The sequence below is a fragment of the Hemibagrus wyckioides genome, linkage group LG04 (assembly GCF_019097595.1).
Source record: "Hemibagrus wyckioides isolate EC202008001 linkage group LG04, SWU_Hwy_1.0, whole genome shotgun sequence".
NCBI lineage: Eukaryota > Metazoa > Chordata > Actinopteri > Siluriformes > Bagridae > Hemibagrus > Hemibagrus wyckioides.
The window spans coordinates 17,721,945-17,738,876 of NC_080713.1; the positions used below are offsets into that span (position 1 = coordinate 17,721,945).

The 16,932-nt window shown below is 37.6% G+C and overlaps 1 protein-coding gene and 1 non-coding gene across 2 annotated transcripts in view; both read left to right on the forward strand.

Annotated features, from left to right (window-relative positions):
• The first annotated feature begins 1,645 nt into the window (after positions 1-1,645).
• On the forward strand, positions 1,646-1,776 carry LOC131352462 (small Cajal body-specific RNA 14). Its single transcript, XR_009204520.1, has one exon. It is a non-coding gene; the product is annotated as a small Cajal body-specific RNA 14 (non-coding RNA).
• Positions 1,777-3,468: 1,692 nt separating this feature from the next.
• megf11 (multiple EGF-like-domains 11) overlaps positions 3,469-16,932 on the forward strand; it is a 113,316-nt gene continuing 99,852 nt past the window's right edge. Inside the window, exon 1 of the mRNA XM_058387616.1 lies at positions 3,469-3,717. The gene's annotated coding sequence lies outside the window, so the exon portion shown is untranslated. The remainder of the gene's footprint in view (positions 3,718-16,932) is intronic.

The following is a 16,932-nucleotide window of genomic DNA, read 5'->3' on the forward strand; positions in this document are numbered from 1 at the left end:
GTACCACAGCGACTCTGACACAATCAAGATAACAAGATCTGGATCTAACCCTCCTTTGTTAATGACAAGACAAGGAGAAAAGTTATCTGGGAGACTACCGAAAGGTCTACAATCACATTAAAGGTGCAGGTACTGGCAGGTAAAGGTCATTCAGTATGCATGATACAGCAACGTCCTGTATGCCATACAGGTTATGAATGCCATTTCTTAAAAAAGGAACATCTAATGCTGAAAAAAATATCCCAGTTTAATCACTCCAAACCATGCCTAATGGTCTGATTGTCCGATGAGACACATTTTAAAATATATTTTAACACAGGGGTTATGTTTGGCACAAAAACATTACAGCTTATCATCCAAAGAACAGCATACCAAATGTGAAGCATGATAGTGACAGCACCATGCTTTGGAACTGCTTATTTTCAGCTGGGACAGCAGCTCTAGTCAAGATAGATGGAACAATCAAGCTTGTTGTAGCACAAAGCCTTTCTAGCCAGTGTCAGAAAGCTGAAGATGGATGAGGAATTTCACCTTGCAACATGATAGCATCCCAAATATATCCCAAAGGAAAAGAAAGATCAAAGTCTTGGTATAGGTCAGTCAAAGCCCAGCCAATTAGTAGAATTATACAAAGAAGGCTGAGCACAAGAGATTCACTGGCAATCTAATGGAGCTTGAACTTTTTTGCAAGGCAAAGTGGGATAAAATTGCCATATCGAGGCACTGATAGAGACTTTCTCTTCACAAAGACCCACTGCTGTAACAAAGGGTGCTTACACAAATTGTTAATATAGTTACATTATGCAAATTTTCCTAATCTGATTTGTTTAATTTTTTTCTTCTTGAATAATGTTGGTTTTAAGGTCCTGGGATCATATTCTCAGTTGACTGTCTATGCAGAGTTTCTGTGTATATGTGTGTGTGTGTGTGTGTGGGTGGGTGTGTGCTCATGAGATTATTGTTTTCAGGATCACAGATGGAAAAAAGATATGAGTTATCTTGATTTCTACCTTTATATCAAAAACCAAATGTCATTTCCAAGATGGAGAACAATAGATATAGTCAAAGTAATATTATAAAACTCGCTATCCTGTACATAAAATGTATATAAAACACAATTTACCCATATTACCTCTACCACTATTGGACTATGGACAAACTATGCATACAACTATTTGAAAATAAAAACATAAATCCTAGTAGGAACCATAGATGATGATCAGATGTAAGGACAGAAATCAAGACATCTTTTTCCCATCTGCGATCTTGAAACTAACACACACACACACACACACACACACACACACACACACACACACACACACACACACACACACACACACACACACACACACACACACACACACAACACACAACACACACACACACACACACACACACACACACACACACACACACACACACACACACACACACACACACACACACACACACACACACACACACACACACACACACACACACACACACACACACACACACACACACACACACACACACACACACACACACACACACACACACATATGGTTTGCACTGTGGCCTGGTGGTTAAATCATATGACTATGCTGTATTAGGTCATGGGTTCGATCCTTGACTAGGACAGTAAATGCCACTTAATTGTGTGATTGCCTAGTAATGGCTTCAGTGACAAGTTTCCATGCTGCAGTCAATGGCTATCACAAACATCAACATGATTCCTGCTGACAGGACCTGTCAAGCATTCGGGTGACCTGTGCGATGGTTTCATACAAACCTGATGACTCTTTGGCTCAAAGCTGACAAAGCTCAAAGCAAGTAGGACACTAAAACCCATCTCGTGTGTAGGTAAAAAGAATTTTACCTGCACACGAGATGGGTTTTAGTGTCCTACTTGCTAATCCCCAATCAAGAAAGGATATAAAAGCTGATGCTTAAGGCGTTTGTTCAAGAACATAATTTCAAGACTCACTTTTCATATGAAAAAACCTAAAATTATTTTATGTATAATTATTTATTATTATTTTCAAATAATGTATTTTTGAAGTATTTGCTACATCCCCAGATTCTGCATTCCATAATATTAAGCTTAAAAAGAATACAGTGACAGAGCAGGTCACCCCATCCTATACCAAACATACTGTCTGTGCAGTCTTTCACATACTGTTTATTTATGTTTAAACATGCATATCATTTTAATCATTTTATTTCACATATATTGTGAAATATTACTATTTAAAACATTAACTATTCTTAAGCTTAAACCATCTTCTGTTATTTGGGTTTCTTTGGATATGGAATGACTGTATTAAGGTTTCCTGCATTAACAGCAATTTTCTGTTTTTTGTATGAAAAAAATCCCGAATTTACATCTGAGGCAGACCCAGCCATTTGTGCTTTTGAGAAGGAGCAGAAAAGCCCCCAGAGGACCTCAAATGTTTTGCACACGAAAAGTTCAGAAAGAGTAGAGAAGCCCCCAGAGGACCTTGAATGTTTTGCAAATGAAACGCTCAGCCTGTTTGCCTATTTATTTTACCAAAATTATTTTTTCTATATCCCTCATTAGAAATGCATTTTCATTCTTGCCCTTCTGAGGACCTCCACACATTAGGGCTCAAGCTATAGCCAGTTACCTTGTTGCCCACTGCTCTAACACCACTGGGAGTGGTAGATGTTAAATATGCACAAACTTTCTGGACAGTTCACCAAAACAGAATAGCTTAATCAGCAGATCATGGAACCTATAGCCGTCCCCCAGCGGGCTGCCACTGGAAAAAGATCTGGATAATTGCTGGATTTGCATAGAAGTAGCAGGCACACATCTTCAGAAATGCATCTGATCTTATTCAAATGAGATGTCAGATTAATGGTGTACCATATTTAAAAGTGTATAAGCAAGGGTATGATCATTTCTAATGAATGTGAATGTCTTTCTAGTAGATGTATGTTTTTCACATAGCATTATATTTAATAACAAGCAGTGTTTTGTGTGTTATTGAGTGATGTATCAAATAAATTGGGAAGTGGGTGGCTTTTTGCATTGGCGAGTTTGTGCAGCAGATTGGTGCATAATGAAGCATTTTTCACAGCCGCGCAGCGATCTGCAGCCCAAGCTGGTAGTGTCTATCATCAGCGTGGCTTGCATTTATTCAGCCTTTTAAAAACTTCTAATCAAACCAAATAGAAGAGAAATAAAGATGAATAGAATAGGATTTTAAAAATTCAGAACAACTCAGCAGACACAAGCAGCATCAATAATCCAAGAGAACATGCACCAGGACAGTGTGCGGATTGCAGGGACGAAGTTAGCAAAAGAAAAGTGATGAACTGGAAGATGAGCTGAAGGCGCGCGCAGTTTCAAAGCGAGCCCAAACGTCCCAGGGCACGTGCGGCTTCACCGCAGGTGGCTGACGTCACGTGAGTTTAAAACGGGGCCGCGCGCTCGAGCTGAAGTGGGGAAGCGGACAGCGCTGTGCTGCTGTTGCGGTGTGCGCAGCCTCTCCAACAAGCTCCACGGTGCCCTGCTCCTGCACAAGCTCTCTCTCATCGATTTAAAACGCGCATGACAAATTTTAAATGGCTGTTTCTTTGCTGTTAAACACAGAGACCTGAACTGTGCACGAGAGAGCGGAGACTAAAATTTCACACGCGACGCCCGCGGATGGACGGACGTTAAACTGCGGCTTGGGAACAGGGACAAACCGTGATTGTTGTGAGGTAGTCTGCATTTTGTTTTTTGGATTTGGGGATTTTAATGCTTGTTTTAATTTAATCTACTAGTCATTTTATGATTATTTAGCACTTTGGCACGGTTACCTTGCGGTGTCGCGGCGCTGTCACTGAGCTGAGACCGAGACGCTGTGAGTTTGAAAGGCTTCACGATGCTGTCACGCACGTGCGGGATAAAAAGCTCAGTTTATATTATTGCCAAAAAAAGATTAAAAACATGCAGATGTTCTTGCTTTATCACTTGGACACTAAACACCCCTGTAGCTTTTTTTAATTGAACTGTTTTTTAAGCGTGCTGCGCCGCACATTGTCCCTTCTCTTTATATTCCTGCGGCGTCGAGCATACTGCTGCACACCTACATTATTAAAGTAATAACAGTCCTTTAGCTTAACTTCCAGTTACTGCGATGCGCACGAGGTGTCATGATTAAAGATATATGCAGAAGGTGTTTCCACTGAAGGACTTAGCTTCTATTCATTTAACCAACTTGTGTTGTGATAGCATTTTTTTTATCCTGTTCCTCGCTGGTGTTTTTTTTTTCCACCCCGGCCTCTATCGATCTCCAGTTCAGTGATGAAGAGTTGTCGTAATTCAATGGGCAATAAAGCCTTGTGTTGCTCACAGCACAGATGTTTTTTTCTAATTGACTCTATGCACGAGGTCTATTAAACTGCTTTAGCTGGTGATAAATAACAGTGCTTATACCAGGTTAGGCTATCCTGTGCCATCACTCTGGACACAGTCCAACTTTCTTTCTTTCTTTTTTTTTTAAATTCACATTACACAGATCACTTTAGCTTTTACTAATGCTGTCTTTTATTGATGGAAATCTTCTGCTTGTCCACGTGTACAGTTATCATCACCTCAGAAGGAAAAGTGATGCACGGTTTATGGACTAGAGTGACTTTTCTTTGGCTTGGCTTGCAGCTGTTATATGAGCAGCACTCCAAAAATATGTGTGGGGAGCACTAACCTATTTATTTCTGCTCGTTGAGTTTGTTTACGACTTTTTTAAAAAAAATTTATTATTAAATAAATGCAGTTGAATCTTTGTGCCACTTGATGGCTCTATTGAGCAAGGCAGGGTGCCAGCTTTATTTTTTATTATGCTGTGTAAGAACATGCAATGTGAAAAAAGCAGATCTTTACTTTTTTTATTATTATTATTCCTAATTTTGGATCGTAACATAATTTGAATTAAAAAAAAATTTGTTTAAAAGGTTGACTTGCTCATTCATATTCTTATTGGTAGTAATGCTTATTGTGACCGGGAGTAGGATTTACAAGACACATTGAATATTAATTAATGCTCGATAAAGATGGATACTCATTACCTACATCATTATCTTTATATTAAATATTAGCTCCATAATTTTCTTTTAAATATTTCATCCAGCAAGAGAAATTTCTGTAATGCGTTCTAATCGCTGAATTACTGATCGTGATTTAGATAAATTCTGATACACGTACACACTTCACGTTAAGACACACTTGTCAGGTGTACCATTAACAATACATTTATTTACACCTCATAGTTTTATCTGTACAGTGACATTTGAACCATTTTTGGAATAGCCGTCTTTCAAGATCATGAGATAGCTAAATTGTTTTAAGCATGGATCGCTTTTGTTGTGTACAGTGTGCTTGTAAATGGATTTTAAGACTGATAACATTAACATACTGCTTTGCCACATAAAATTTCACCAAGACCTTTGTTTCAGGTAATCGTTAGGAGATATACCCCACTGTTGTGGCTATGGAATAGTGGAAGGCATATTGCCTTGCATTAGTTAGTAGCTACGCAGCAATCAGTCAAAAAGTCATAACTGTCATAAGTGTACTGTGGCAATACAGTAATGCAGCTTTTGTTTACAGACCTGTGCTTTTAGGCTAATTAAACAGGTCCTTTTTTTGTGATTTTTTTTTTTTGCTTTCATTTTTCCCCCAATGTCTGATCTTTATGAACGATTAATCCATACTGGTCATGCTGTGTATCAGCATTAGAGCTTTCTTCTATTTTATCAGGCTATATTTTCCATAATTTTTATGTTTTGTATATACAAAAGGTACACCATATGCATGATAACTTTAAATGTGATTATGTTGGCTTTGATGGCTTTATTGTTTCTGTTTTAATATTTTCAGGCTTATCTGCTTATTAATTGTGACATAGTTTACATGTTGTTTCAATAAGAACAGCTTAAATACACTTGAGCATTTGTGTACAATTTTAACGTGTTTATGTTTGAATATAAATGCCTGATCCAAGGCTGTTGAACGTAACCTTGGAATGATGTGTGTGCCGAGTGCTGATATATTATTAGGCCAATGTGCGTGTGTGTCTGTGTGTGTGTGTGCATGAGCAGCCCCTAAACAATGAAATTGAGTGAGTATTCACCTTTGCTCAGCAGAGCTCTAGACCTGATTCAGTTTGACAGCACTTAATGAGAGAGAAACATGGGTGTTTCTTCTTCTCTCTTTTTTTTCTTTTATCATTTCCCTCACTTTAGCCATGTGATGCTTCCAAGGGCAAATGTTGATTTCAAGCCCTTTCAGGCTTTGCCACTGCATGTAATGTTTTCAGTTTACACTCTAGTAAACCCTTTCAGTTGGAAATCCTGATGTTTGGCTCAATCAATACACTTAATTAGTGTTGATTAATGAAAGAGCGTTGGTTGCGCAGTGCTGACAGTTGTTTGAATTCCCAAGGACAAACGTATTGGCATGCTGCATGGTGCCGCTTTGCCAGGCATAATAAGTATCCAGTCAGATTTGAATGTATTGCTTGCAATGGTACATTCGTGAGCTCTACAGATTTGCAGATGCTCACATGACACTCATTTACATTAGTAAGGTATTAATACATGCAATCTGGTGCAAAAAAATAGTTTAGTCATTAAGAATTGATTTGTATCCTGTGTCTGCATTCTCAGATAAGAGCAAATAAGCAGCATTCCTTTGTTGCAGTAAATAGAGAATTAACATCACAAGGATGTATTGAATAATGCTATGCTATAATAATAGTATTAATATAGATAATAGATAATTGATAATAGAATAGATAATAGTATTATTATCAGCTACATCCCTATACTTACTACTAATATAGTTGGCATGAAATAAGTGTATTGGTTTAGACTTGCATAAAACAGAAAATGTTTAAATGTACATATATAGGTGTGTGTGTTTGTATGTTTGTGGAGGATAAGTAGATTTTGTGTAATGCCAAAGTGGAGTTTTGGAGCAAATACCTCCAATAAACATTGCATTCACAGTCATCAGATAGCTGCTAAGCTTATATAAGATTAACTGTAACCTTTGATTTAGGGAAGACTGATTATTGAATGGAGTGCTTTTAAAACACCAGTAATGAGACACAGGAAGAACGTGATAGAGCACTTGGATCAGACGCGAAGAATCAAGGGGCACAGTGTTTTGCTAATGAGGCCAGAAATTAAATCTATGTTAGTGCTTTGTTGCTTTACAGATGCTATTCAGTGATGTTCTGCACTTAGCAAGTCCTCTCTGTGAGCTTTAAGAGAAACAGATTTAGGAAATCTTCATGAGAAGGCAAGTTCTCTACTATCAACCAGATATGACAGTGTCAGATCCTGTAGTTGTGTTTCAGACTCTGTGAAACAACTTGTCTTTCTAAACCAAATTTAGGAATGACTGATGAAAACATAAAATGTGAATGAATATTCTATTAAATAAAGGTTCATAAACTTGGTCAAGTGAGACTGCTTTTATAGGCTTATGGGATATATTTAACAATTTAATCAAACATTTCAGATGTAATAATGCGGAATTCTTGTGTGAAGAATTGCTGTCTTTCTTAAACTAATTACTGTAATGGCATGTAGTGATTTCACATGAGCAAACTGATGGATTAAACCCGGTACACACAGTGCAATCACACTTTTTTTTTTCTGAGATGTTTGAGATGTCCTTAGCTTGTAAGAAACTAATTATGTAGTATTATTAACACCTCCATCTAATCATTTTAATCTTGTAAACACATTTCTGTAAGACTGAATCGTAGATAGCAAGAGAGAGAGAGAGTGAGAGAGATAGTGCAAAGATGTTTTCCTTCCCTAGCAAACTTTGACCTTTATTTTGTAAATTAAGCCATTTTTTACACGATTGACAGATGTTATTTTACTTTACTGGCCAAATTACAATGACCAAATACCCGGGAGCCACGGGAAATGCATTACATAACACCGATGAAAAATATGACAGCAAAAGAAGGACTTTAGAAACAACAAAATGAAAAATAGGGCATGGTCACACTCCTGACAGCTGGTCTTTTATGATTTGTTAATGAAGCATATAGAATTGCTTCAGTTCTTGAAATTACAAAAACATTGTGTGGGTATTTAAATGCCAGGCCTTCCATATATTTTGTCTAAGTACATCCTCCAAATAAATTGGGAAAGCAAGGCCAATTCTTTTGTTTTTGTCAGGCCCTGAAGACATTTCAGTTTAAAATCAAAAGATTAATGAGATCCGAATTTCAGCTCTTATTTAATGATATTTACATATAGATGTGTTTGAATTAGGGGTGTGCGATATGACGATATTTGTTCGCGGACGATTAAAATGACTGCATGATCCACTTTTCCAAAAAAATCGTTGTATCGTCCTATATGGTGCACGTTACATCCATTGTAGTTCTATTGATTTCGTCTACATCCCCGCACTAGATGGTGCTTAGGTTAACAAGCTCGTATGCGTTGCTCGTAAATTCAGTGAGATTAAGCGACGCACTCAGTCAGTGACAATGGAGGAAAACACGGAGGAGTTGGTCCCTAAAAAAACTCAACATCAGTGATATGGAAATGGTTTGGTTTTACACAGTGCAAACCACAGTTATTTGCAAATGTTGCAATGATAATATTCGCACATCAGATGGCAACACAACGAACCTTTTTAACCACCTCAAAAGAAAGCATCCGAAAGAATATGCCGACAGTCAAATTATAAAGGGACTCCACGCGAGTACATCAGCAGGTACAACCAAGCAGGCAGAAACTACAAGGTTTAAACAAGCAACTCTAACGAAAGAAGCATTTGAGAAAGGAACTCCGTATAACAGAACGAGCAAGCGCTGGAAAGATGTAACTGACGCGGTGACATTTTACCTGTCCAAAGACATGATTCCCATAAAGACTGTGGAAAATAAGGGCTTTACAAGACTGCTCAAAGTCGTAGATCCACGTTACCAAATACCCAGCCACAAATATTTTTCCTCCATGGCCATTCCACAGCTTTATGCCGAGTGCCGCAGCAAGATGCAACACACAATTCAAAACGTAAAGTTTTTTGCTACAACAGCTGATTTATGGTCTAGCTGTATGTCAGAGCCCTATTTAAGCCTGACGATACACTGGCTTCATGATTGGAAGTTGTGCAGCGCATGTCTAGAGACAACATATTTCCCAGATGACCACACGGGAGAACTCATAGCGCAAGGCCTTAGGGATGCGCTTGAAGGTTGGGGACTGAAAGAAGAAAACATGACCTGCATGATGACAGATAGCGGGGCCAATATGGTGAAGGCGTTGGAGCTTAACAGCTGGACTCGTCTGCAATGCTTCACCTAGCTATCGGTGAGTGCAACTAAAAATAAATATTGTCTCTGTCATTCAGGATATTCTTCATAATAATTGTTTGTAAATAATAAATTAAAAATTACATTAAGAACATTGAACAGTAAAATTATGAGATTAGTTTGCAATAATAATTGCACTGTTATATGTAATTGTTTAGTATATGAAATAAAACGTTTTAGTTGAACATCTAAACGGTTTCAATAAAATTATATAATTTTATGATATAAACATTTGTAAATTAAATTTTACATTGTGCATTAGGTTAAATCTAATTTAATACATTATTCTTTTTTTGATAGAAAAAAGTGTCAAAGACCTTGGTGTTGAACGTGTAACATCTGTCTGCAAGAAAGCCATCAGTACATTCTCGTTCAGCTGGAAGAAAAAGACGGACTTAAGTAATGCTCAAACTGACCTAAAGCTACCTCAGCAGAAGCTTATCACTGAGTCTCCAACACGTTGGGGTTCGAGACTCAACATGATCGAGAGAGTGCTTGACCAGGAAAAGGCGATTTCTCAGGTCCTGAAGGCAGACAGGAAGATTTAGTCCCATCATGGCAGGATGTTGACGTGATGGAATCTATGAAAAAGGCTCTGAGTCCTCTGAGAGACTTTACTTATGCACTCTCAGGTGAGGACTATGTGAGTATATCTTATGTAAAGCCAGTGCTTCACCTGTTGAAATTCAACATTTTGAGCCTGAATGATGAGGATACTGAACTAACAAAAACAAAGAAGACTACCATTCTCGAATACCTCACTGACAAATATCAGGACCCCACCACTGATGACCTGCTGGATATGGCTTCGTTTGTCGATCCCAGGTTCAAAACACAATACATAGACAAAGACAAGATTGAGGGAATACAAACCAGAGCTATGTCTGAGCTGGAGTCTTTGCTGACCATACAGAATCCAGCATCATCAAATCAGCAGCCTACCTCTAGTACCTCAACCTCCACATCACAAAGCCCTGATGAAGATCAGACACCACCCAAGAAAGCAAAGAGATCACTTGCCAGCTTTTTGAAAGCCTCAGGTGTTGTAAGTGCATCTGCAGCCACAACATCAGCTTCCTTATCTCTAAAAGAAGCAATAGAAGGGGAATTGAAGGGCTACTTGGCCACACCGAATACAGAAAGTGACATGGATCCGCTGGAATGGTGGAAAGTCCATGAGGCAAACTTTCCAAGAGTTAGCCAACTTGCTAGAAAGTATTTATGCATTCCAGCAACAAGTGCTCCCTCAGAAAGAGCCTTCAGCACTGGTGGCAACATTGTCACCTGCCAAAGGGCAACTCTCAAGCCAGATAAAGTGAATCAGCTGGTTTTCCTTTCTAAAAATTTGTTATTGTGATTAGTCATTCTTTCTGATCTTTTAGAAATTGATATGTTCTAAAGCTGCTAAGTTTACAAGCCTCAGGTCAGGAAATATTTTTGTACCTTTATTTTATTGTTTTGGTTCTGAATCATGTTGCACTTTAAAAAAATCTTAACAGATTACAAAAGGTAGTTTATATTTTGTATGTTTGTTTTTGTTTTTACCTTTTGAAGCCAATGTTTATTTTGGGAGTTGTGCTAAAGTCTATGAACTTGCATTTATTTGACTAGACCAAGTTAATATTTTTATTTAACTTTGTAAGAATAAGCTATTTACATTTTTGAACCTCTCTGCTGAGGATCTAGGTCTAATAAACTATCTGACTGTTACAACTGTTACCACTACCAATGTAAGATTTGTTAAACCAATGTTCATTTTGTGATGGTCTTTCATTGTTATGCAAGTCTTGTTGAATGTTCTTAATTTGCAGAGTTGCACTTGCATTTAATGTTAACTTGATTAAAAAATACTTGAAAACATTAATGGTGAAGGCTATATTTTTATATGGAGACATTAATTTGGCTGTATTGTAGCTCTGTAATTTGCCAAACAGTCTTAAAACCAACATGAGAAAAAATCGGGATAAAATCGTGAATCGTGGTTTTTCCAGAAAAAAATCGTGATCAATTTTTTTTTCCATGTCGCCCACCCCTAGTTTGTATGCATCGCTCCTTTTTAAAGTGATTAAAAATATTGGAACATGTGATGGATGGGTGTTTCTTGTTGCCCAGGTGTGCCCTGTTAGATTGACTACTCTTGATATGAACTCAGAGCTTCACCTGGAAACACTGCAAAACACTGCAAGAACAACAGCGTGCTGTCTCTATTGGAGAAAAGCAAGCCATTTTGAAGCTGAGAAAAAGTGAAAATCTATTAGAGACACTGCATAAGCATTGGGCAATACAACAATGTGGAATGTCCTGAAAAAGAAAAAAAACACTGCTGTACTAACAATTAGACATAAAACTGTTCAGCCAAGGAAAACAACAGCAGTTTATTATAGGAGCATTATGAGAGCTGTGAAGAAAAACTCAAAAATGGTAATCAGTGACATCACTAACAATCTCCTTAGGGCAGGAGTAAAGTTCACAATCCACCATCTGAAGAAGACTTGGAGAACAGAAATATAGAGGTCATACCACAAGCATGCGAAACACTCATTAGAAGTAAATATCAGAAAACCAGATTGGAATTTGAAAAAAGAAATACAGAGATGAGGACCAGACATTCTGAAACCAACATTAAACTCCAGAGTGTGGAGAAAGAAATTTCCAATCTTATTTGTCTCATACACAACCATACATTTAACTGTCCACATGCCAAAAAATATTATCAATAGGAGACTAAAATAAAGAATGAAACATATTTCTAAAAAATAAAAATATACTAAGAATAGAATTTCAATAAAATTAAATTGAAATGAATAAAATTGGTCAAGCACGGCGGAGATAATATCATGGCTTGGGCTTGCATGGCTGCTTCAGGAACGAGCTATGAGAGCACTAATCTTTATTGATGATATAATTCATGAGGGGAGGAACTTTATCATGCAGCAAGACAATGACTCAAAACAAACTGCCAACAAAACAAATGACTACATCAGGGCAAAAAAAACAGAAGGTCACAAAAGAAGAATGTAACAGTTTGATGATCGGCTTGATGCGGTTCCCAACAAGAACCCAACAATGTAGTCAGTGTAGGATATTGAGGAGTGTGATGGCCTGGGGGAAGAAACTGTTATTTACTTTAAGACTATAAGTTAATATAGTTTTTGCTGACCAAAAAATTGGGTGCTCTTAGTTATTCATCACATCTAGATGTAAATATCAGAAACCAAAAGTAATTCCAACTTATTAACCTAACCACAAATAAATTCTGACCTATTGTTCTCATATTCATCTTTTGATCTCAAACCCAAATGTCTTCAGTGTATAGCAGAAACAAAAGAATCGGCCTTGCCCTTCCAGTACTTCGGACTATAAATCTTGACTTTCCACTGCCCTTCCCATTGTGGGCCAATACATAGAGAAAGTGATCAACAGTCACCTACCGCACCACTAGCGGGTGACAGTTCACCAAGCAGGAGGAAAAGGCTAGTCACCCAGGATGCATAACGTGTGGTAGGGGTGTGCATCAGGACCCAAAGAACCCAACAATGTAGTCATGGGAGTGAGCAGTTTTTACTTTCATGTAGATTATCAGACAAGAAATGCCATATTGATTATAATAGAGTTTATCACATGTATTTAACACACTCGTTCAGTCACATTTGATTATGCCGTTGTCCTGGTCAAGGTCAATTAAGTTTAAGTAAAAGCTACTATTATTAATAACTGGGTTTGTTAGAAAATAATGTAGTTGGCTACACTTAAAGAAAATATCTTTGGAAGCAGGTGGGAGTGGGATTTCTTAAAAAAAAGACACATCCTGCTCACAACTATTGAATTATCTACTGAAACTTATCAGCAGCATGGGGATGAGATGTTGTGTTGACTGTTGAAATGTTGACGCAGTCCTGCTGCTGTGGGAGAGAGACAGAGAGAGAGACAGACAGATACAGAGAGCCACCCTGGGAGACAGAGAGAGAGAGACACACACACACACACACAGAAAGTGAGACAGAGATAGAGAAAATCGTTATCGCATAGTAACCTACTGTGAGCGTGCATGCAACATCTCTCCCTTCTCTGCCAGTGAGCTATGCTTTTATTATTACCTGCTGAGGCTACATGCTGAGAAGGCTTAATGCAATCATTGCGCTCCAGCCGCGAGTGCTTGGGGCTAGCTCCGCCCAAGTGGACATTTTTTTATTTTTCTGTGGCCTTGCATGGCTGTCCGTGGTGTTTAACTGGCTCTCTGGGGCAGTGGCACTCCTTTATCCGACTGTTTCTTAACTTTCTTGTATGAATAATGAGCCTCTTTAAAACAAATGGCTTGAAAGACTGTATGAAATTTCAGTTTATGTGTTGTAAGTGATTTTTCAATAAAAACTGATAGATGATAGAGAGGTAGCATGAGGACACTGTGATTTCTAATTTATTTGTTTTGGATACACTTTTACCTGCAGCATCTTTTTACATAGCTGTAGTTATTTCATCTACTTTCCTATCATTAGCACGACCCCTGCTGAGTTAACGTTGTTCTCAAGAGAAAAGGCTACTTGTGGTTATTTAGATGAGATTGACAATTTAAATTAGAGTACTTTCTAATACTTTATCACATTTTGTAAACAGTTTTACTCCAATTACTCAGTGGCAAATACCATTGTCATATATTACTGTACCTTGCTTCTAAAAAAATGTAACTTGTTCACCATTTTTTGTAGTGCTTGTAGCAGTGTGCAGAAACTTTCCTCTATATGCCAAGGTATCCTGATTATTTTAAGTAGTATGTTTTGGATATGAATTAGCCCTTTTTTGTTCAACTATGTCAGGGGAAATTGACTGAAAAGGTGCTTGAGAGGAAGCTGTAGCAAATATTTGCATACCAAATATTTATGTTGACGTACATTGACAGTAGTGTATAGATAGGCACCTTGCTATCAGAGTTTCAAAGCTGAAGGTGGTCCAGAATCACCATAGAATTTTACTTCGCCCTGAGAAACATGAGCATTAATATATAGTTTACCCAATGAATTTAAAATAAATTTGCCAGACCTAATGAAACCCCTGAAACTAGGAGTTGGAGGTTATGTTCAGCTGATCCTTGCAAGACTTTACAAAGTGCTTGGTGTTTGTTTTTTGTTGCTGCAATGAGCCACACTGAACTGACCTTAGAGAGTCAAGTGACTTGGAACATTTAAATAGACATATATATGCGTGGAAGAATGCTAAACAGGTCACAGGACCACATAAAGTGCAAGAAAGTACAGTAATTAACTAAACAGGACAGTAGGCAATAAAGTCTAAAAATATTTCAAAATATATTGATAATAAATGCTCTAAATGTAAACATATCTTCCTGATTAGCAGTAAAAAATACAGATGGTCCATACAGTATTTTGTTTACTGTGTTTTAGCAGCAATTTTAAAAAGGGAGTGGAATGGTATTGTGTGTGTGTTGGTATCAGTCCACTCTGTGGATATTGAGGAGTGTGATGGCCTGGGGGAAGAAACTGTTACACAGTCTGGCTATGAGGCCCTGAATGCTTTGGTACCGATAGCCAGACAGCAGGAGGGTGAAGAGTGTGTGTGAGGGGTGCTTGGGGTCATCCACAATGCTGGTGGCTTTGCAGATGCAGCGTCTGGTGTAAATGTCTGTGATGGAGGGAAGATAGACCCCAATGATCTTCTTAGCTGTCCTCACTATCCGCTGCAGGGTCTTGTAATTCAAACTAGTGCAATTTCCAAACCAGGCAGTGATGCAGCTGCTCAGGATGCTATCGGCAGTCCCTCTGTAGAATACGGTGAGGATGGCTCTACAGAAATCAACACCCATCTCTTTTGTTTTGTTCATGTTCAATGACAGGTTGTTGACTTTATGCCAGGCCATTAACCACTGCATCACCTCTCTGTATGCTGACTCATCATTCTTGACGATAAGACCCGTCATGGTCATGTTATCATTGAACGTGATGTGATTAAAGCTGTGCATTGCTGTACAAAATATGAATCATTTAGAAAACCTAACTTATTACCTAACTAAACCTAAATTATTTGTTGCAAGTCAATTTAACGTTATGTTTATGTGAACTAATTGTGTTGAGTCCATCTAGACAACACTTCCAAATATCCACATATGGTTGGACATAAGCAATATGAACACAGTCTCAGATAACTAGTCATGAATTAGTCAATTTTCTAATAAGTGAAGTGCAATACCAAGACCAAATAAAAGGCTTGCAAATTAAAAAGTTCATAAGAAAAATTCACTGTGTAATGCTCCATCACCAGGGAGCTCTTAAAAAGAAAGTACAGCAATGCCACTTTACCATTGCCAGATTTCTGTCTTGCTTTCTTTGGAATTTTCTTAAGTCTCTCAATAGTAGTTTTTATCTAACACTGGCTTAATTAAAAGTCCTCTTTCTAGCAGACATGAGGCTGTGTTAGCATACCAGTATATAAGCACAAAAACTGTGTGCATACTTTTCAGTTTGTGTACATATACGAGCATTTTTTTATATAAGTGTTTATACATTCACATGTGTACATAACTTTTAACATACGTGGTAGGAATGAATACATGGAAATTATGATAAAAAATGTATGATAAAAAAACATATATCTTACAAAAGATCAATGGCATGCAGTGCTTGACAAGAGGGAAATTAAGAAAATAAAAAATTGCCATCACTTACAAGTAAACATTCACACAGAATAATCATTTAAGCTCAAGTTAGTTTTGAAAATGTATTTACATAGACTACACTCTTGGCTGGACATTACTCTTACATTGAGTATGTGTATGCTTATGAATTGTGACAAGGTGATTAGTTCTATGAGGTAGAGGCCATGCAGCAGGATTTCCCTCATCTATCTAAATGTCAACAGGACTCATAGAGATCCAAAATCCATTTTTTTAGATATAAAGGCAAGATTGTATAGCTTCTAATGACACCAAAATCTGCTCCAAATGTAGAGTTTCATGGGCTGCTCAAATATAGGAGACATGATTTGAAAATCTCTTTTTATTTTGGTTTCTTTGATGATTTGATTACACACTAAGACAAGGACTCAAATTAAGAATTTGGTTCATTTTATCATAAGATTATTAAGTTATAATGTCTGCCAAACACCCAGATGTTAGGGTTTAAAGAAATGACAGTAACATTCATCTAGAAGTAGCAGCTGTTAGTTTCCATACACCCAGAAACTTGCTTCTTATATAGAATGCTATTCTGATTGTCCTTTCGCAATTGGCAGCCATTTTGCCATAGGTGGCTTGTGTTTCCTGTAGCTTTGTTTATATTTGTCGGTATAGTGTAACAGCAACTCGTCTTTCAGGAAACTCTAGGCCAACTTTTGTTCCTGTATTTAGCTACCTATTTAATTATATAGCAAATAGTCATTCTTACTGTGTACGCATGTTGATGCACACAGTTTGAAGCCTTTCTCCAGCTCACTAGAAGCATCTATGCAAGTATTCTTACAAACCTGTATACCACCATTGTGAGTGTGTTGAATAAACTGGACACATATTAAGAAGGACGTGGAAGTATTTGTTCAATGAGCCCATTTTTTGACAGTCTAAGTACTATAGTATAATGCC